The sequence below is a fragment of the Bubalus bubalis genome, chromosome X, assembly GCF_019923935.1.
Source record: "Bubalus bubalis isolate 160015118507 breed Murrah chromosome X, NDDB_SH_1, whole genome shotgun sequence".
Classification (NCBI taxonomy): Eukaryota; Metazoa; Chordata; class Mammalia; order Artiodactyla; family Bovidae; genus Bubalus; species Bubalus bubalis.
In genome coordinates this window covers 134713978-134738002 of record NC_059181.1, presented here as the reverse complement: position 1 = coordinate 134738002, position 24025 = coordinate 134713978, and the positions used below count along the sequence as shown (strand labels likewise).

At 36.8% G+C, this 24025-nt stretch overlaps 1 long non-coding RNA gene across 1 annotated transcript in view; it reads right to left on the bottom strand.

Annotated features, from left to right (window-relative positions):
- LOC123331832 overlaps positions 1 to 24025 on the bottom strand; it is a 150097-nt gene that overhangs the window by 90844 nt on the left and 35228 nt on the right. Inside the window, exon 2 of the long non-coding RNA XR_006548625.2 lies at positions 15533 to 15626. This is a non-coding gene — a long non-coding RNA (uncharacterized LOC123331832). The remainder of the gene's footprint in view (positions 1 to 15532; positions 15627 to 24025) is intronic.

Genomic DNA, 24025 nt, shown 5'->3' with positions numbered 1-24025 from the left:
GTCTTTTCCAATGAGGCAGCATATAGTTGGGTCTTACCTTTTTTACACATCCAGCCACTCTACACCTTTTTATTGGCGAATTCAATCCACTTATACTTACAGTAATTATTGATAAATAAGAACTTACTAATGCCATCATATTGCTTTCTGGGTGTTTTATAGTTCCTTTCTTCCTCTGTTGCTGCCTTTGGAATTTTTGGTTCTCAGTGGTGGTATTCTCTAATGACATTATCTTTATCTTCTGTGAATCTACTATAGGCCTTTGCTTTGTATATACTATAAGCCTTATATAAAATATCTTATAACAACCTCACACTGATAAAGCTTAACTTGGATAGAATACCAAAAATTTACCTTTTCATTACTACTTGTTATGTTAATGTCACAATTTACCCCTTTTTATAGTGTGTATTCATTAACAGATTATAGTAATTATAGTTGTTTTTAATAATCTTGCCTTTCAACCTTTATATTAAAGTGGTTGACAAACCATCATACGACAGTACGAGAGTATTCTTAATTTGACTACATTTACAAGAGTGATGTGTTTTTTCATGTTACTAATTTGTGTCCTTTAATTTCAGCTTGAAAGAGGCGTCTCAGCATTCCTTATAAGGTTGGTCCATCAGTGATGAACTCCATCAGCTTTTGTTTGTCTGGGAAAATATTTGTCTCTCGTTCATTTCTAAAGGACTGCTTTGCCAGATAGAATGTTTTTGATTGGCAGCTTTTTTTTTTTTTTTCAGCACTTTAAGTATTCTAACCTACCCTCTGAAAGGTGGCCTAAAAGGTTTCTGATGAGAAATGTGCTAAAAGCCTAAGTCTGGTTCCTTTTTAGGTTACAATCATTTCTCTTGCTGATTTTAAGATTCTTTGATTTTTGAAAGATATATTTATGTAATAAAGTCACTTTGCTGTACACTTGAAACTAACACAATATTGTAACTCAGATCAGTTCAGTTGATCAATCGTGTACGACTCTTTGCAACCCCATGAATTGCAGCACGCCAGGCCTCCCTGTCCATCACCAACTCCAAGTTCACCCAAACTCTTGCCCATCGAGTCAGTGATGCCATCCAGCCATCTCATCCTCTGTCGTCCCATTCTATTCCTGCCTCCAATCCCTCCCAGCATCAGGGTCTTTTCTAATGAGTCAACTCTTCGCATGAGGTGGCCAAACTATTGGAGTCTCAGCTTTAGCATCAGTCCTTCCAAAGAACACCCAGGACTGATCTCCTTGCAGTCCAAGGGACTCTAAAGAGTCTTCTCCAACACCACAGTTCAGCACTCAGCTTTCTTCACAGTCCAACTTTCACATCCATACATGACCACTGGAAAAACCATAGCCTTGACTAGATGGACCTTTGTTGGCAAAGTAATGTCTCTGCTTTTCAATATGCTATCTAGGTTGGTCATAACTTTCCTTCCAAGGAGTAAGCGTCTTTTAATTTCATGGCTGCAATCACCATCTGCAGTGATTTTGGAGCCCAGAAAAATAAAGTCTGCCACTGTTTCCACTGTTTCCCCATCTATTTCCCATGAAGTGATGGGACCAGATGCCATGATCTTAGTTTTCTGAATGTTGAGCTTTATGCCAACTTTTTCACTCTCCTCTTTCACTTTCATCAAGAGGCTCTTTAGTTCTTCACTTTCTGCCATAAGGGTGGTGTCATATGCATACCTGAGGTTATTGATATTTCTCCAGGCAATCTTGATTCCAGCTTGTGCTTCTTCCAGTCCAGCGTTTCTCATGATGTACTCTGCATATAAGTTAAATAAGCAGGGTGACAATATACAGCCTTGACATATTCCTTTTCCTATTTGAAACCACTCTGTTGTTCCATGTCCAGTTCTGTTGCTTCCTGACCTGCATATAGGTTTCTCAAGAGGCAGGTCAGGTGGTCTGGTATTCCCATCTCTTTCAGAATTTTCCACAGTACTATATGTCAATTAAAACATTTTTAAATAGGTATTTGAAAATAAGTAAATAAATAAATAGGTATTTGTCCGACTCTCTGTGACCCCATGGACTGCAGCCCACCAGGCTCCTCTGTCCACTGGATTCTCTAGGCAAGAATACTGGAGTAGGTTGCCATGTCCTCCCCCAGGGGATCTTCCTACCCAAGGATCAAATCCATGTCTCCCTCATTGCAGGCAGATTCATTACCATCTGAGCCACCAAGGAAGACCCGATTCTTTATCAGATTGCGTAAATCACACATCTTCATGTTTTGGGGGGCAGTTACCAGAAGACTGCTGTAATCCTTTGATGGTACCAAGTTTCCTTGATTTTTCATTTTCACTGAAGCCTTGCATTGCTATCTTCAAGACTTGGTTGAACGATTTTGACGTGGTTGTATTTGTAGTTGCAGCTACCTCCTCCATGCTTGACTAAATACTTCCATCAGCCCTGCTAGTGTTTCTGAGGTTTTCTCAGACCTTCTATGGGTAGCCGTACACCACACTTCTTTCTTCCTCTTGTGGCAGAATTCTTAAGATTATACACTCTTTCGATCCTGAACACATCTGGCCTGGTCATGACAGCCTCCTTTATGCTTTCCCAAGGGTGGAGCTAAAGCTCAATTTTATGGTCTTTCCGAAGCAGATTTGGGTGGGTTTTCTGTGTATGCTCACTGCCTATTTGCCAAAGCTTACTTTCACTACCACCAGGACTGTGCACAGATAGCTGGCCAAAGAATGCAGCAAAGGGTGAGACACATGGCAAGTTCATTGTACCTGTATGTCATCTGAGGGATCTGAGGATGAAGTGAACCCAGCAGTTCATGGGCAGACTTCTTGATGGAATCTGTGATGCAGTTAATAGGATCCACATCCCATTAATGCCTTCTGAGAATCCTATCTCTGCAAACCTCTTCTTGCCTCACCCCCAACACATAGCTCACAACTCAGTACTCTGGATGGGGTTACTCTGGATGGGGTGAGAGAGAACTGGACAACTTGGAACTTCTCACATAGCTGGGTAAGTCAGGAGCTCATGCGCATGGTCTCCTTTTTCCCTGAGGGAGAAATCACAAGCTGAGAAGTTCTCTCCTGGCACTCATCTGTTCTGGGAAAGCGGGGAGATGGGTAAAGTCAATTTGTTCCTTTTACCCTCTCCAATGCACCCAATCTCATATTTTTGTTTCTCCAATGAAAGGGGCTTTCCTGATAGCTCAGTTGGTAAAGAATATGCCTGCAATGCAGGAGACCCCGGTTTGATTCCTGGGTTGGGAAAATCCATTGGAGAAGGGACAGGCTACCCACTCCAGTATTTTTGGGCTTCCCTAGTGGCTCAGCTGGTAAAGAATCCACCTGCAATGCAGGAGACCTGGGTTCGATCTCTGGGTTAGGAAGATCCCCTGGAGAAGGGAAAGGCTGTCCACTCTAGTATTCTGGCCTGGAGAATTCCATGGACTGTATAGTCCATGGGGTCGCAAAGAGTTGGACATGACTCATATTTTTGTTTCTCCAATAGCGTGCTGGAATTCTCTGCTGGAAACCTGAGATTCCACAAAGCCTCTCTCCTTTACAGGTGATTGTCTAAGATAATGTTCTCTAGGGGTTCTTGGACCATGGCCAAGATGGGCTCGGGCCAGTTTACAGGACCACTGCAGAATCCACAGCCAGGAGTAAGGTCTAATTATGCCTATTATCTGATGTACAATTGGGCAAGACTCCTTCTGGGCCCTTTGACTGGATTTCACAGCTCACACAAAGGAACTTTTAGTCCATGGATAAATGACAAACTGTTGTTGAGGGGTAAATACAACAAGGGGTATCTTATTCAGGCATGTCGATGACATGATTTACCTCTCTCTCATTTTTGGAGGATAACATATTTCTAGATGGTTATTACTGTTATTGCTACTGCTAATGCTATTGTTATGGTATTATATCTCTCTTCGTGCTTGTATGGTTTCTAAAGAGAAGTTGAATGTAATTCTTATCTTTGTTCCTCTATAGGTAAAGAATTTTTCCCCTCTGGCTATGTTCAAGAGTTTTTCTTTATATTCGATGTTCTTTAGTTTGAAAATAATAAAGCCAGGTAGAGTTGGGGGGGGGGTGTTTATCTCGCATGGTGCCCTCTGAACTTTCTGGATCTGTAGTTTGTTCTCTGACATTAATTCAGGGAAATTTTCAGTCATTATTATTTCAAATAAAATATCTCTTTTGTTCCTTTCTATTTTCTCCTTCAGGGATTCCCAATACACATATTTTACAATTTTTGTAGTTGCTCAAAACTATCTGTTTTTCTCCAGCTTTGCTTTGCCTTTTTTTTTTTTTAATTTCCATTGACATATCAGGCTTCCCTGGTGGCTCAGTGATAAAAAATTCTGTCTGTCAATGTAGGAGACATAGGTTCAATCCTTGGGTCAGGAAAATCCACCAGAAAAAGAAATGACAACCCACTCCAGTATTCTTGCCTGGGAAACCCTATGAACAGTGGAGCCTGGTAGGCTACAGTCCATGGGGTCACAAAAGAGACACAATTTAGCAACTAAAAAAACAACTGACATATCATCAAACTCATAGATTGTTTTCTTCAGCTATATCTAGTCTACTAATAAATCCATCAAAGGTATTTTTGCTTCTTCATTCTGTTTTTGATACCTAGCATTTCATTTCAGTTCTTTGTTAGGATTTTCATCTCTCTGCCTATTTTACCCATGTATTCTTGCAGTTCACTTTATCTATAATAGCCCTTAGTGTATTAATCATCATTGTTTTAAATTTCAGGTCTGGGGGAGTGAATTCAGCATCAAGGTAGCATAAGACATCCCTTGTTTTTTTCTCACCCGCCTCAACAACAGAAATTCAGTATCCATCTATAAACAAGAGTTCCTCTGTGATTGTTGTGGGACCCAACACTATGTGCCTAGGTAGAAGAGAAAGATAAACAAATTAAGAGATTTTTTAAAAACAAATTTATAAGCCCTCAGCTAGAGTAACTAGGAAAATAAGATAAAGACACAAATAAGAGTTGGATGGAGGAGATATTACAACTAATACCACAGAAATACAAAGGATCACAAGACATTACTATGATCAACTACAAGCCAACAAACCAGATAATCAGGAAGTGGTAGAAATTTTCTAGAAACATATAACCAACCAAAACTGAAACATGAGGAAATAGAAAAATCAGAATAGACTAGTGATGAATAAGTATACTGAATCACTAATCAAAAACCTCCCAACACAGAAAAGCCCAGGACCAGATAATTTCCCTGGTGAAATTTACCAAACATTTAAAGAATTAATGCCAATTCTATCAAATTTTTCCAAAAAAACTGAAGAGGAGAGAATACTTCAAAACTCACTTTAAGAGGCCAGAATTACCTTGAGAACAAAGTCACACAAGGACGCTATAGGAAAAGAAAATTCAGACCATTATCACTGATAAATATAGATGCAAAAATTCCCATTAAATATTAGGCCAATCAAATTCAGTAACACCTTCAAAGGACCATACTCTATGACCAAATGAGATTTATCCCTTGGATGCAAGGATGGGTCAGCATACGCAAATCAATACACACGATGCAATATATTAATTAATAGGATGAGAAATGAAAATTGTATATCAAAAGATGAAAAAATTTTTGAAAAAATACATCTTTTCACTGATTAAAAAAACTCAACAAATTGAGTACAGAAGGAACATACTTCAGTATAATAAAGGTCATATTTGACAAACTCACACCTAACAACATACTCAACAGTGAACAACTGACAACATTTCCTCTAAGATTAGAAACAAGAAAAGGGTGCCCACTCTCTACACTCTATGGAAGTCTGAGCTAAAGCAACCAGGCAAGAGAAATAAGTAAATGGCACCCAAAAGGGAAAGAAAGAAATAAAATTGTCATCATTTGCAGACAATATAATCTTATATATAGAAAATCCTAAAGATTCTACCAAAACAACTATGAGAACTAATTCATTCAATAAGATTATTTTCACTGTGATCTATTGAAAGTCAGCCCTCAACACAAGGGTTTGATAAAGTAAATATAAAGTAAATAAAATTTAAAAAATAAAACAAAAAATAAAAATAAAATTGTTTGACACAAAATCAACATATAAAAATCAGTTTTGTTGCTACACACTAAAAACAAAGTATCTAAAAATTAAATGAACAATATTATTCACAGTAGCATCAAAAAAAATAAATGCTTAGGAATAAATTTAACCAAGAGGGTGAAAGTTCCCTACACTTAAACTGCAAGACTTTGATGGAAAAAAATTGAAGATGACACAAATGGAAAGATATCCATGTTCAAGGAGAGGAAAAAATATTATTACCAAAATGTCCATATTATACAAAGCCAACTATAGATCAATGAAAGAAAATTCCAATGGCATTTTCCTCAGAAATAGAAAAGATAATTTTAAAATTTGAATAGAACTAAAAAAGTTTATTTTTTAATAGCCAAAGTAATCCTGAGTAAGAAGAATACAGCTGGATCATACTTCCTGACATTGAATTAAACAAAAAAACTACAGTAATCAAAACAGTATAATCCTGGAATAAAAATAGTCATACAGACAAATGGATAATAAAGAGCCTAGAAATAAAGCCCTCAATTAAAGTAAACTAATATGTGACAAGAGTCCAAGAACAATCAATGGGGAAGGGATAATATCTTCAAAAATTGGTGTTGGGAAAACTGGGAAAAATAAAATTGGGCCTCTAACATACATAAATTAAAAACTTTAAGTAGATTAAAGATTTAAATGTAACAACTGATATTATAAAACTTCTAAAAGAAAATCCAGGGAAAAACTCCTTGATACTGGTCTCATTAATGAATTTTTTGGAAATTTTTATCATAAGCACAAGCAACAGAAACCAAAGTCATCAAGTGAGATAACATAAAATTAAAAAGCTTCTGCACAGCAAAAGGGACAATTTACCAAATAAAAAGGCAACCTATGGAATGGGGGAAAATATTTGCAAACCATGTAACTTATAAGGAGTTAATGTGTGAAATATATAAAGAACTCACACAGCTTAATAACAAAAACAATAAAACAATCTGATTTTTAAAAATGGGCAGAGGAATGGACTGTTTTCCAAAGAAGATATACAAATAGCCAACAGGTTCATAAAAAGATCTAAACATCACTAATTATCAGGGAAATGCAAACCAAAACCACAATGAGATATGACCTCACATCTATTAGAATGTGCTTAGGCACTCAGTCATGTCCAACTCTTTGTGACACCATGGACTGTAGCCCGCCAGGCTCCTCTGTCCATGGGGATTCTCTAAGCAAGAATACCGGAGTTGGTTGCCATGACCTTCTCCAGGGCATCTTCCCAACCCAGAGATCAAAGGCAGGTGTCCCACATTGCAGGTGGATTCTTTACCATCTGAACCACCAGGGAAGTCCTCACATCTATTAAAATAATTATCATTAAAAATAGGTAACAAATGCTAGGAAGATATAAAGAAAAGGGAAGCCTCATGTACTGCTAGTGAGACTGTAATTGGTATAGCCACTATGGAAAACAATATGGAGACTTTATAAAAATTTAAAAATATAACTACCATATGATCCAGCAACCCCACTTCAGTATATATACCCAAAGGAAATGCAAATAGGATACTGAACAGATAACTGCACTCTCATGTTGATTGCAACATTATTCTCAGTTGCCAAGATATTAAAACAAACTAAGTGTCAACAGACGAATGGATAAATAAGTTGTGATTATAGACACATGCACCCCCACACTCACACATGAAACATACACATAGTGGAGTACTATCCAGTTGTAAGAAAGATGGAAATCCTGCCATTTGTGACAACATGGATGGATCTCGAGGACAATGTGCTAAATGAAATGATTCAAAGAAACACTGTATGGTATCAGTTATACGTGGAATCTAAAAACTGAACTTGTAGAAATTGTAGAATGGTGGTTATCGGGGGCTGAAAGTGTGGGAAATGGGTTGATGTTGGTCAAAGAGTACAAACTTCCAGTTAAAATAACTATGTTCCAGGGATCTAGAACAGCACTGCACTGTTGTAAGAATACTGTGTCATATACTTAATAGTTGCTAAGAGTAAATCTTTAATGTTTTCACCACAAAGAAAAAGAAATGGTAATTGTGTGATGTGATGGAGGTGTTGATATCACAGTAGCAATCAATTTGCAAAATAAATGTATGGAATGAACATCCCAGACATGTCTATTTCTGATACCATCACTGTCTTTTCAAACTGTGTTTTTTGCCTTTCAGTATTTCTTGTCATTATTTCCTGCTCACTAGACATAATGTCGGAGAAGGCAATGGCACCCCACTCCAGTACTCCTGCCTGGAAAATCCCATGGATGGAGGAGCCTGGAAGGCTACAGTCCATGGGGTCGCTGAGGGTTGGACAAGACTGAGTGACTTCACTTTCACGCATTGGAGAAGGAAATGGCAACCCACTCCAGTGTTCTTGCCTGGAGAATCCCAGGGATGGGGGAGCCTAGTGGGCTGCTGTCTATGGGGTCACACAGAGTCGGACACAACTGAAGTGACTTAGCAGCAGCAGCAGCAGACATAATGTACTGGGTAAAAGAAACTGCTAGAAATAGACCTTTAGTAATATGGTGGTAAGGTGTAAAAGGAAAGGATGTACTCAGTGTTCCTATGATTAGGTCTCAGTCGTTAGTGAGCCTATGCCTTTAAAATGTGAGCTTCACAATTGTTGCTCAGTTTTTTCCTTCCATTAGGTAGGACAGGATGGCGAGAATGGGTTGTAGTTGGATATTTACCTTCTCCCAACAGGCTTCCCTGGTGGTTCAGTGGTTAAGAATCTGCTTGCATTGCAAGATACCTGGTTCGATCCTTGGGCCAGGAAAATCCCCTGGAGAAGGAATGGCAATCCACTCCAGGATTCTGGCCTGGAGAATCCCATGGACAGAGGAGCCTGGCAGGCTATAGCCCATGGGGTTGCAAAGAGTCAGACACGACTGAACAACTAACACTTTCAAATGTAAGGCTAGAATTGACTAGAGTTATCTATTTCCCTTGCCTCAGTTCAGTTAGGCCCTGATTATATCTCAACAGATTGCATGGTCAGTCATGTCAGACTCTTTGTGACCCCATGGACTGTAGCCCATCAGGTTCCTTTATCCATGGAATTTTATAAGCAATAATACTGGAGTGGGTTGCCATTTCCTATTCTGGGGGATCTTCCTGACCCAGGGATCAAACCTGAGTCTATTGCATCTCCTGCACTGGCAGGTGAATTCTTCACCACTTGAGCCACCTGGGAAGTGCATCCCAACAGGATAGGCTTTGGTTAACTAGTTTCTCTTGAGTGTGGACCTATTTCAAATGGTTTCTTTACCTCTCCCCTGCTGGAAACTCAAGAGGACTTTTCTCAGATATTAACTATGGGAAATTGAAGTAAACCTCACAGTTTTGTGGGGACTTCCCTATGACTAAGTGCTCCTGGAGTTTTTTAACTTTCAGAATTGTCCATGCTGAGCCTCCAGAAATTCTCAATTATAGTTCAGGTTTTTCTTCCCAGTACTGGATCATGTGGCAATTTCTGATGATGAATCTGCTCTAATAAGACTTTCTGTCTCTCAGTTATTGGGGGCAGTGGTTTGCCCTGTGTCCTTTTCTTTCTTATGGCTCCAAGAAGAGTTCATTTTTCAGTCTTCTCAGATTTTTTATGTTGTTAGGATTGAGCAGCAACTCTAAACTCATTATATGTGAAATGAAAAACAGAGGTTAGGTACAGCTTTATGTTTTAGAAATGTTCTATTTCCTCCTTGATTTTTGACTTTGTTGTGTACATTATTGAAATTGGGTTATGAAGTCTTCAACTATTATTTTTGAATTGTTTATTTCTCCTTTTAATTCTTCTTTGTGTATTTTAAAACTTTGGTATTAAATGGATATACATTTATCATTGGTATATCTTCTTGACAGAGTGAACACCTATCTACACCAGTCTTTGTCTTAGAGATTTTTTTGTTCGATATTAGGTTAGACACCACAGCTCTTTTATTGTAAGTTTCTGCATGTTAAGTTTGTCCACCATTTTACTTTCAAACTGTTTGTGTTCTTCAATCTGAAGTATGTCTCTTGCATATATTTGGATTACGGTTAGTTTTTCTTTTATCCATTCTGCCCATCTGCACTCTTTAATTGAAGAGTTTAATCTATTTCATTTAAGTTATTACTTATACAGTAATATGTATCTGCCATTTTTCCTATATTTTTATGTATGTCTCACATCTTTTTTGTACCTGTCATCCTCCATCACTGCCTTTGTGTTAAATTTATATTTTATACTGTACCTTTTGTCATCTATTTTACTGCATGTTGAATTATTTTTCTAGTGATTTATCTTGAAATTTTAATTCATATCTTTTAACAACGTAGTTTAGATAAATACTATTGCAATTTCAAGATTATATAAATCTTTGCCCCAATATAGCAATATAGTTCTGTTTCCTCCACCCTCCTTTGTACTACTGACATAAAAGTTACCCTTTCATACTTTATGTTCTCATTACCTGGATTTATAATTTTTTCTATATGTGTATGTCCTTTATATCAAATAAGAGGGGAAAAGTATTACTGCCATTTATATTTACCTATATAGTTCATTATCTGTACTGGTATTCTATTTCTTTATATGGATTCCCTTTACTATCCAGTGTCTTTCCATTTCTGGAGACGGCAATGGCAACCCACTCCAGTACTCTTGCCTGGAAAATCCCATGGATGGAGGGGCCTGGTGGGCTGCAGTCCATGGGGTCGCTAGGAGTTGGACACGACTGAGCGACTTCACTTTCACTTTTCACTTTCACGCATTGGAGAAGGAAATGGCAACCCACTCCAGTGTTCTTGCCTGGAGAATCCCAGGGATGGGGGAGCCTAGTGGGCTGCTGTCTATGGGGTCGCACAGAGTCGGACACGACTGAAGCAACTTAGCAGGAGCAGCAGCAGCAGCAGTCCTTTCATTTCAGCCCAATATATGATGTATAGGGTACATCTCCTGACAACAAATTTTCTCAGTTTTCATCTATCTGTGGATGTCTTGAAGTTTCCTTCTTTTTTTAAAGGTAACTTTTTTAGATGCAGAAATCTTTATTATGTTATTTTTCCTAGCATTTCGAGTATGTTATTATACTTTTCAAATTCAAAATTTCTGTGTGGCTTTTTATTTTATAATGCATATTTTCTATTTTGTTGCAGGAGACATGTGTTTGATCCCTGGGTTGGGAAGATCTCCTGGAGAAGGAAATGGCAACCCACTCGGTATTCTTGCATAGGAAGTCCCATGGACAGAGGAGCCTTGTAGGCTACAGTTCATGGGGTCTCAAAAGAGGTGTACATGACTGAGCAACTAAACAACAAAAAAATTCCTCTATTTATATTCTCTATATCTTCCCAACACAGGGACGGAACCCAAGTCTCCCGCATTGCAGGCAGATTCTTTACCATATGAGCTACCAGGAAAGCCCATTCAAAGAGACATTGTTTGCACACTTGTAGTTATTTAGACAGTTTTCTTTTTAAACACATTTAAAATAGCTGAATTAAGGTTTTCATGTAATAATTTCAATATCTGTATTTCCTTTGGGCAAGTTTTTACTGACTGCTGTATTACTTATGTACAGGTCATGCAGTTTTTTACATGCCTTGTAAATTTTGTTAATAACTATACATTTTATGTAATACAATGTAGAAACACTGAAAATCAGATTCTTTGCCTTCTCAGGTTTTGTTGTTGCTACTGTTTGTTGACTTTACTATTCATCTGTTTAGTAACCTTGCTGAACTGATTCTAGATTTCTTTATTTGTATCTTGTATTACCACCAAAATCATTATTCAGACACCTTAATAGTCAGCTAGTGACTGGACAGATATTTCATTAATTGTCTGGAACCAATAAACCTCTTATTCTTTGCTGATAAGCTCTGTGTGCCTTTTGGAATGTAACTGTACCACTCCCAAGGTTGAGAGTTATTATTTTTCTGTATATTAAGCTGTATTTCTTGAATAAATTTTCTCCAGACTATTCAACATTTGGTTAATTTCCACTGCTAGTTGAAAACACTGCCATAGCCACTACTTCCTGCTTGGAGAGTGCCATAAAGTTAGCCAAGGTTGAGATTTTAAGGCCATCTCAGGACTCTCTGGGTTTGCCCAAAGCCCTAAGCATAGTTCCTTGCATATACAATCTTATATTTTTCCAGGGATATGTTGGAGCTTTTCAAAGGCTTCTATGGATATCCCATTCCCTAGGTTTTCCTTTTAAGTTTTTTGGTTAGCTTGTAGTTTGCCCCAACTGTTACCTCCATCTTGGGGAGATATGATTTTATACAATTGCCACTGAATATTTTTGAAAAACATATTTAAAGAAAAAATAAAACTGTTCATATTGTGTAAGCTTTGAATCAGGTCAAATTGACAAGTCCTGTGACTAGGCATTTCCCAGGAAACTGCCAGCTAGGTCAAATTATAACAACTCCTTGATAATGGGCTATTAAAAGAGCTTCAATTTCACTGATTCCTCCAGTACCTCCTAGGCTGCTGGTTTTTACTATGATAGAAGGCTGTTGCTATTCAAACTACCATAGAACGGGAGATGGGTTAGAAATAGGGAAAGGTAAAATGCAATAAAGCACATTTTTCTTACTGATATCCTGCTGTTAATCGCGAATAAACATTCATCAGATTGTTGCAAATCTTTTGCTAATTGCCTGAGTTCTGAAAATGTTGATTTTGACAGTTTTTACTAGTGCTCATATTGCTTTGATGGGCATGCATGCATGCTCAGTCATGTCCAACTCTGTGACCCCATGGACTGTAGTCCGCCAGGCTCCTCCGTCCATAGGGACTTTCCAGGCAAGAATACTCGAGTGGGTTGTCATGCCCTCCTCCAGGGGATCTTCCCAACCCAGGGATCAAACCCACATCTCTTGTGTCTCCTGCATTGACAGGCAGGTTCTTTACTACTGACCCACCGGGAAACCTGGGCAGAGGATTTTCAAATCAAGGTTTTGGCTGTAATGAGCTCTAATTTGGAGGCTCTGGGGGAAAATTTATGTTGGAGTTCATTCAAGAATTTACTGAGTTCAGTTTATTGTGATTGTAGGACTGATATTCCTATTTTCTAACTGACTGTCAGGCAGAAGACTCAGTCAACCACTAAAAAATGTCAAATAGGTTTGGCACATTGTTTTTCCATTTTCAAATTTGCAATGACAAATCGAATTTCTCTTGTGTATTTAATGTCTGCCCTCATATTTTGCTGTCAACCACATAAATCCATCTGTTTTTAAAAGGGCTCATGTCATTAGATTGTGCCCACCCTGATAATTTCCCTATCTTAACTGATTATACACGGAGAGAGAGAGAGAGAGAAAGAAAGAGAGATCTAGCTATATGCATACGGAGAGAGAAATAAATCTATCTAATCATGGCAGTGATACCATATGAACATGAGATCTGGGAGGGCCATTTAAAAAACACTGTGTAACACACCATCCAATTCAGAAAGTACTATGAAAGTGCTTACAATAATAATCAGATACACTAGTATGAAGCCCTTGAAAGCAGTGACTGTCTTGCTCATAATTTTAGCCTCAGTAGCTAACATAATGCCAGTTCTAGAATAGGATCTTCACAAATGTTTGTTGAATGAATTGAACCCTTGACATGGTAATAAAGAAATAGCTATGAAATTAAGGGGTACAATGACTATCACCCCTTTAATGATTATAAATAAGCCAGCAATGAACATGATTACATACTCATTTTTTTCACTATAACCGGAAATCAATCAAATGAAGTGTTCTATTTCATACAATATAAAAATAGATGCTAGTAGATGTACAAATCAGGAACATAGGTAGCTAGAATTTCATGGAAGAAGTCAAGAATAAATTCAACATACTATTGTCCATTATGCAGTAAGACAACATTATACATTTCAATATTTTCCTACAATGTATATTATTATATGAAAAATTTAATAGTTATAGTCTGTAATTCTACTTTTGTTGACTCTGCTTAGGAGTTTCTCCCTAATTGCCAAACTTATCGATGTTATAATAAAACTTGACCTTTGTTTTGGAAGAATTTAATTATTAAGTTTGCAGTTTGGTGTGAAAAATTCATAAAACTTTTACTCATATTTGTAGCCTTTCTAGGCATGCCTATTTTTTTTTAATTTTACTTTATTTTTAAACTTTACATAATTGTATTAGTTTTGCCAAATATCAAAATGAATCTGCCACAGGTATACATGTGTTCCCCATCCTGAACCCTCCTCCCTCCTCCCTCCCTATACCAGCCCTCTGGGTCGTCCCAGTGCACGAGCCCCAAGCATTCAGTATCATGCATCGAACCTGGACTAGCAACTCGTTTCATACATGATATTTTACATGTTTCAATGCCATTCTCCCAAATCTTCCCACCCTCTCCCTCTCCCACAGAGTCCATAAGACTGTTCTGTACATCAGTGTCTCTTTTGCTGTCTCGTACACAGGGTTATTGTTACCATCTTTCTATTTTCCATATATATGCGTTAGTATACTGTATTGGTGTTTTTCCTTCTGGCTTACTTCACTCTGTATAATAGGCTCCAGTTTCATCCATCTCATTAGAACTGATTCAAATGTATTCTTTTTAATGGCTGAGTAATACTCCATTGTGTATATGTACCATAGCTTTCTTATCCATTCATCTGCTGATGGGCATCTAGGTTGCTTCCATGTCCTGGCTATTATAAACAGTGCTGCGATGAACATTGGGGTACACGTGTCTCTTTCCCTTCTGGTTTCCTCCGTGTGTATGCTCAGCACTGGGATTGCTGGATCATAAGGCAGTTCTATTTCCAGTTTTTTAAGGAATCTCCACACTGTTCTCCATAGTGGCTGTACTAGTTTGCATTCCCACCAACAGCATAAGAGGGTTCCCTTTTCTCCACACCCTCTCCAGCATTTATTATTTGTAGACTTTTGGATCGCAGCCATTCTGACTGGTGTGAAATGGTACCTCATAGTGGTTTTGATTTGCATTTCTCTGATAATGAGTGATGTTGAGCATCTTTTCATGTGTTTGTTAGCCATCTGTATGTCTTCTTTGGAGAAATGTCTATTTAGTTCTTTGGCCCATTTTTTGATTGGGTCATTTATTTTTTTGGAGTTGAGCTGTAGGAGTTGCTTGTATATTCTCGAGATTAGTTGTTTGTCAGTTGCTTCATTTGCTATTGTTTTCTCTTCTAGGCATGCCTATTTTTTATAGTAACTGTCCCCACATGAGAAGCACATCCTGCATCAAGCAGAATATTCTGGAATTTTTCTAAAAAATTAAAGCACCTCCTTGAAAACTACCCAAAACACATGGCAAAACATATGTAAGTACTCATATCTTGCAGCAGATGCTGTGGTTTGCTTCCCATAACCTCCTCTCTTTCTCTAGAACTGAAACATTTGTTATTCTAGCTGCTCTGAGCATTGGTGTCCAACAGCTCTCAGCTATGTTCCTTTCCAGAACTTACCTTAGCCTGAAAAGAGCTTCCATGTCTGTGGTCACTCCCGCGCCAGGGATCCTTTCACATCCAAAGACTGGTTGTATAAAAAGAGTATAAAAGCCTGAAAGAGTATAAAAGCCTGGTTTGACTCTTCTCAATTCAGGACAACTCTGAAAGGTCAAATCAATCCCAGAGTTCCCCAGGGGATTATCTGAGCCCTTTATTGAAACTGCTTCAGTGTTCTCTCCGCCCCATCCTATTTTTTCTACTCTTCAACATGTTGTTCCAGATTGTATAATGTAATTCTCTGAACCCAAAGTCCCAACTTGGAATCTGCTTCCCAGGTAACCTAATCATGAAGACCCCCACAGGTCTAAAGGATCAAATACCTCAATTAGCACCACATCACACTTAAAAATTTTAGAAATTTCTCCATATAATTTTGTTGTCATGTTATTGGCTGTCATATGTTAAACTGGATTATAATCTGTATTAACAACATAATTCAAATTAAGCAGATTTAGTCCATGTATACAATGAAGTGATAGGTGAAGAAACCATAAGAATCCATTATACCAACTATATTAGCAAACTAAAGAAGCAGCTAAATCTAGTACTATCAATACACAGATATCTGGAGGCAGTGTTCGAATTCCACCATACATGTAAATTCCCAAGAAATACACAAGTGTAGAGAAACAAGAAAGTAAAGGCAGAACATTTTACATTTCTTTTCTATGTATCACCCAGTATTTATTAGATCCATTCCACTTCCTCACCTAGTTGATGCGTTCAACTGGCAAACAGCCCATCAGTACCTTTCAGTTAGTAATAACCTTGACATTGCACACACTATCTTTCATTTAAGCTCTCCAAACATAAGTGTCAATTGCATCCATCTGCCACATCCTATTATCTGACAGTAGATTGATTTAGTGATGATCTAGCACAGTGAGTGCTGACCATACTTTGTTCTTTTCCATCCAACTTTCCTAACAGCAGTTACCACTTTGTCATTCCCTCCCAGTATGCTCCCACACTTTCCATCTCAAAGTCTAAATAATTTTCTATTATCAAAAGTCTTCATTCTGATATTTGGCAAAACTAATACAATTATGTAAAGTTTAAAAATAAAATAAAATTTAAAAAAAAAGTCTTCAATTATTTCCTTGTCTCTTCCAGTCACAAAAAGGCAATAAAACCGGCACTGGAGAAGGGAAAGACAGCATCTACTTCTACATCTCCTCTTCCTACACATAAGGAGTTTGGTAATTCAATCACAATTCAGTAAGGGAGAGGCTAGATCATGTTCACAATTTTGTAAATGCTGTGTCCTGGATCTCACAGAAACTGTACATTATACTCTGGGCTTTTAAATTTAGAAATGAGGAGAATGAAGAGAGGTTAATTGGAAGAGTGCAGGTCCCATATACTCTTTTGGCCAGAAAAAAAAAAAAAAAAAGAAAAAGACAGTGATAGAAATAATTATTGAAGAACACAGACAAAAATCATAGACAATATAAGCAGAGGATTCTGGCTTTCATGTAAGGCTGAATAATAATAGCTAGTAACAAGATGTATGGAAAAATAGAAATGTATATTATTGACTTACATTAGTGGCAGCAACTTGTTGATTTTATATCTAGAATTCAATTTTTCTTATTTTTTTATCACAATAACACACTCATTGTAGAAAATGTGTAATCTACACAAAAGTACAAAGAAGAAAAAATCATCCATGATACCACTATGCACAGATAACCATGGTTATTATTTTTACATTTTGCTTTACATCTCTTTCCATGTATTTCCCTTTACATAGGTAAACTGTACTGTTTGCACAGATATATTCTATTTTCTTGTACCTTATATATTACTACTGCTACTACTATCTTTAAAATATGTATGTGTCAGCTACTGTGATAAGTGCTTTGTTTATTTGATCCCAATTACTCATCTCAATAACATCCGGAGGTAAATATCACTATCTCAATTATGCTCATGGGAAACACTGGACTTCAAGGAAGGAACTTGCTCAAGCTATACATAGCTAGGAGGTGGCAGGCTCCGGATTAAGGCTCAAATTTGTATGCTTCCAAAGCCTATAATAATTAAGAAATGCCTTGAAAAGTACTTGCAATAACAGGAGCTGAGGAAAATCCTCAGAAACCCTTTGAGGGTGGTTAGTAGAAGCTTAGATTATCCTGATTTTATCTATTTATTTACTTTCAAAGACCTTGTCTCCCTTTCATTTAATCTTATTATTATCTTAAAAGTTATATATACAATGCAAGGTAAAAGAAAATAAACATGGTACTGTAAAATGAAAACTAAATGTCTTATGCCCCGGCTCCAGTCCTTTTCTTCATAAGTAAACACTTTTAAGGGCTTCCCAGATGGCTCAGTAGCAAAGAATCTGCCTGCCAAGTAGGAGAAGCAGGTTCAAGTCCTCAGTCAGGAAGACCCTCTGGAGAAGGGAATGGCAACCACTCCAGGATTCTTGCCTTGAGAATCCCATGGACAGAGGAGCCTGGTGGATTACAGTCTATGGGGTCCCAGAGTCAGACACAGCTGAGCAAATAAACAACTATAAAACACTTTTAAACAGCTGGGATTTTAGTTATTCTGGTGATAATATTGTTTACTTTAAATAAAGGAAATCTTCCTGATACCTACTTCTCAACTTAACCTATTTTTCACAAATAAAGGCTACCCATATCCTTCTATTTTTATGTGCTGTGCTTAGTCACTCAGTCATGTCCAAATCTCTGCAACTCTATGGACTGTAGCCTGCCAGGCTCCTCTGTCCATGGGATTCTCCAGGCAAGAATATTGAAGTGGGTTGCTATGCACTCCCCCAGGGGATCTTTCCAACCCAGGGATAGAACCCACATCTCTTATGTCTCCTGCATTGGCAGGCAGGGTTCTTTGCCACTAGTGCCACCTGGGAAGCCAATATCTAATACCTGTTTGCACAGTATCTAATTGTTGTTTTTGCCCTGGCGTGAAATGAGAGAAATCTGGAAAACTTGAAAATTTACCTCCTTTTCTCCCTTCATCCTTCTTTCATTTTTCCTTCATATAAGGGATTATATATGTATATTTATCATGTGTGTATGTGCATGTGTATGCACACACACATACACATACAGATATATATTTGCACACACATGTATATACACACATATACACATATATAATCACTTAGAACAAGGGAGAAAGAAAGAATTACATACACACATGAAAATCATATGGCTTGGCATGTAATAGGTCCTTTCCAATAGAATACTTATATCCATTTTAAAGCTTTGGTATCTTTCTTTCCTATTCTTTCTTTTAAAAAAAAAAAATGTCATCCCCTCTATTCTCTTTCATTCCTGCTTTGGACTCCATGGTTTAATTCTCAAGGTTTCTTCTTTTTTCCTTATATTTTCCATGTTTATGTTCTATGTATGTTTTATTCTGCCTTTAACTTTACATCAGCTCATGTAAACTTTTTTAAAAAATAATAAAAACAATGTACTTTGGACTTCCCTGGTGGTACCGTGGTTAAGAATCTGCCTGCCGATGCAGGGGACAGGGTTTGTTCCCTAGTCCGGCAAGATCACACGTGCTGCAGCCAAATGAAGCCCGTGTGCCACAACTACTGAGTCAGCTCTTTAGAGCCCAGAGGGTGCAACTACTGAGCCCACACACAACCACTGAAGCCCATGTGCTCTAGAGCCTGTGCTTCACAACAAGAAAAGCCACAGCAATGAGAAGGCCACCCACCACAACAAAGAGTAGCCCTTGTTCACTGCAACTAAAGAAAGCCCACATGCAGCAACAAAGATCTAGGACAATCAAAAAAAAAAAAAAAACCTCTAGAATTTTTTACTGTATTTTTATTATATAGATGACCAAGTATCACTCTTCCACATTATATAATGGAGTATGTAATCAGATGCTTGCACCTATATTTAAAATCAATATATGAGATCTACAGATTCACATTGATAGGAATATTTTGTTTTGCCACATTAAATGTCACAAATTCTATTGCTGTTGTGGCAGTATTGCTGAGCAATTCTTGGTAAAGTGCTGAACATAACAAAGTACAATCTTCCTTTGATTTACACTGTAGACCCAGGCCTGGAAAATGGTATAAATTTGGAAATATGGTGTTAATTCAAATATACACACACACACACTCATATGTATGTGTAAGTAAACTTACATGGAGACAATTATGAAGAGTTCTTAAGTGCTTTAAACTATAGTATTATATATTAATATAAATATTGTTTCTGTTATAAATTTATATAGAACATTAATGTAGACATATATTTTAAAAATACAAAAGGTACAGCTTTTTAATTATCACTATGAACATATTTATATAAGCACCAACCCAACCAAAATCTCTTCTCTTCACCTTTCTGCTTTATATCTCAATTTTGTCTGCTTTTGAGTATTACATGGATGGAATCATACAGCATGCATACCACTGTCTGTATTCTTTCACTCAGTTTTACATTTTTGAGGATTGTTGTAACAGCCTACCCATTCCTAATGTAAAGATTTTCATTTTATGAATTTACAATGGATATGCTACAAGTTGTCTATCATTCATACCGTTAGAAGGACATTTAAATTTTCTCCATTTTTCACCTATTAAAACAGTGGTGCTGTGATCATTCTTGCATATGCTTTTTCATGTGTATTTCTTTCATGTATATTACATAGAAGTAGAGTAGTGGGTTATAGGATATGTGTATGTTAAGCTTTAATTGATATAAGCCAAAGCATTTTCCAAAAGATTTTCTACCTTCTTTCTGTCATGTGGAATATTTCACATCCTGGCTAATACTAATTGATCTTCTTGATTTTTAAAATCATCTTTATACTGTCTATGGAAACTGATTTGTTATTATTTTCCTTCACTATCTTAATACTTTTTTCTTTCCCTATTGCCCTGGCTAGTAGTACTTTTAGGAAAAAATTTTTCAATATTCTAATATCATAATAGTGATCATTAATGTAACTGTTATTATTCTCAGTCTCAGTGTGAAAGCTTTTAATATTTTATCATTAAGTATGGTATCTGGTGTAATTTTTGACACCCTATATCAGATTAAGGAAATTTGTTTCTATTCATAGCTCAATAAAAGTTTTTTAAATTAATAGACTACTTTTACAACAGTTTAAAAAAACTGAGTAGAAAGTACAGGGAGTATCCTTAAACCTCACTACCATCCTGCCAAATTGTTCATATTATTAACATCTTGCATTATTTGATTCACTTGTTACAACTTATGAATCAATACTGATACTGATTATCAACTAAGTTAAATGTTTGCATTACGATTCACTATGAGCTGCACAATTCTATTGGTTTTGGAAAATGTGTATTATGATATATCCACTCTTACATCATAAAGAACAGTTCATGGCCCTAAAAATCCCTGTTTTCCACCTATTCCTCCTTCCTCCTCTGACACCAAACCTCTGCAACCACTGATCTTTTAACTGCCTCAATAATTTTGCATTTTGCAAAATTCCATATAGTTGGAATCATACAGTTTTTATACTTTTCAGACTCACTGCTTTCACTTAGGATGATGCATTTAACAGTCTTCCATGTTTTTCATGCCTTGATACCTCATTTATTTTTTTATCACTGAACAGTATTCCATTGCATGAAAATACCACAATCTGTTTATTCGTTCACTGGAAAATATTTTGGTTGCTTAAATTTTTGACAATTATAAATAAGGCTACTATAAACATTTGTATGCAGGTTTTTGTATGGACATACATTTTCAGCTTATTTGGGAAAAAGCTGGGAGCAAAATTGCTGGGTAGTAAGGTAAAATTATGTTTATCTTTGTAAGAAAGTACCAAACTACCTTCCAAAAGCAGCTATATCATTTTGCATTTCTGTTCCTGCTGCTCCACATTCTTGCCAGCATTTCATCTTAGTGTTTTGGATTTTGATTATTCTAATAGGTATGTAGTGATATCCCACCGTTGTCTGAATTTGAAATTACATAATGGCAGGAGACCCCTGTTCGATTCCCGGGTAGAGAAGTTCCCCTGGAGAAGGGATAGGCTACCCACCCCAGTATTCTTGGGGTTCCCTGGTGGCTCAGATGGTAAAGAATCCACCTGCAATGTGGAAGACCTGGGTTTGATCCCTGGGTTTGGAAGATCCTCTGGCGGAGGACATGGCAACCCACTCCAGTATTCTTTCTTGGAGAATCCTGGAACCTGGGGGGCTCCAGTCCATGGGGTCACAAAGAGTCAGACATGACTGAGCAACTAAGCACAGCACAATGGCATATGATGTTGAATATCTTTTCTGTATATATTCTTTAGGAGACAGTATCTGTATATCTTCTTTACGAGATGTTTTTCAGATTTTTGCCCATTTTTTAAAGTGGGTTGTTTATCTTCTTATTGTTAAGTTTTAAGATTTCTTTATATATTTTGGATACAAGTCCTTTCAGTAAATATTTTCTTCCACTATGTGGCTTGTCTTTCCATTTTCTTAACTGTAACTTCAACACAGTAGACATTTTAAATGAAATTCACATTATCAGTTTTATTCTATACAGATCATGGTTCGGGTGTTGTATCTATAAATACTTATTGCCAAACCCGAGATTACCTAGATTTTCTCATTTTATCTCTAAGTTTTATGGTTTGGTGTTTAATATTTAGATCTATGATACATTTTGGTTCAGTTTCTGAAAATTGTATAGGTCAGTTTCTAAATTCTTTTTTCTTGTGCATGTGGATGATCAGCACCATTTCTTATTGAAAAGGCTATCCTTTCTCCATTGAATTGTCTTCGCTCTTTATCAAAGGTCAGTAGACTATATGTTAGAGAAGATATCTATGATCACCCTATAAAAAATAGAACTCCTCTCCACTACAAACACACACTGATTTTTAATTCCCCTATCCTAGTTTTCTTCATAAGCTTATCTTCACTTTACATAGAATATACATGTGTGTATAAGTTTATTATGTGTCCCCTACTAGCTGTCAATAACAACAGTGTCTTCAATAATACTAGCACATCTAACAGCATCTGGTATATAGTAAATACCAAAGTATATTTCACTGATTCAATAAATGATATTTAAGTTTATCAGGTCAATTCAACCACTTTTAAAATGGTGTGTGTGAGTTTGTATGTATGTACGTGTGTGTGTGCACATGTGCATGTTTGTGTGTCCAAAATTACCTGAGTGGATGGAACTGTCATTTGTGACAATTAAAATGCAAATATTATAAAAATCTGAATAGGATAGCACTTAGCCTTTGAAAACAGACTTGATATCTTCATAAATATAGTTATGGTAAGAACCATTTAAGGACATAAAAAAAATTAGCTAACTCTCCCAACTTTATACATTTTCCACAAAGGATCAGAGAATCAACTATTTATTGCACATAGAAACCTTCATTCACAAATAATAGTTATCTAATCACCCTAAATTATGCTGTTATAAAATAAATTGGCACTATACAAATTTTTGAGTAATATGTTTAGATCACTACCTCTCCATTCAATAGTTATAAAAATGGCTAATTCTGAAGAAACGTAATATAGTTAAACATCTTTTGACTTAGGCATAGAATCATTTCTAAAATGTTACTTTCTACATCTGTAACTTTTAATTCTTGATTTCCAAGTTTTCAACTTGATTCTGTTACAATTTGCTAGATTAAAGTATGCTATTTCTAGGTCCTAAACAGGGAAACTATAACACACTTCAAGAGTCTCAAAGTTCTACATTTTACAAGTTTATATAAAATTCATTAAATTTGGTCACAACACTTGGCCAAATGGCAACTTTTGAAAATGCAAAACAGGACCACTATGTTTGTAATAGTTTACATCCCCCGAGTTGACCGTAAAGCAAAATATATTGCTATTACCTGGCATCATAAGCAAGAAATGCCATATGCTCACAGTTTCATTTTCATTGTGCTGCTTTAGTACAAATCCCTAATTTAATACATTTGCTACTGTTTGTCAGATTATCTGTTCTCATAGAGGTACAGGGAAAGAATATATAGAGGAAAATGAGACATTATTTGATTTAAAATGGGTAAAACATTACAAGCTCTTTACAAAATCTATACAGAAGAAAACTACTGTGAAGTGTACATTTTTAGTCTCCTTGTGCATGCTAAGTCACTTCAGTCATGTCTGACTCTGTGTGACCCTATGGACTGTAGCCTGCTAGGCTCCGCTGGTCCATGGAATTCTCCAGGCAAGAATACTAGAGTGGGTTGCCACGCCCTTCTCCAGGGGATCTTCCCACCTAGGGATCAAACTTGCATCTCTTATGTCTACCTGCATTGGCACTAGCTTTACCTAATCAGGGACCTTTCCTACAATGGAACCTAATCATAAATCTTTGGTTTATAGTTATCATTTTCAATATGCAGTAATTATAACTTAACAATCAACTGGACCATGTATAGTAGTATCTTCAGATTTCCATGAAAATGAGAAAAAATGAT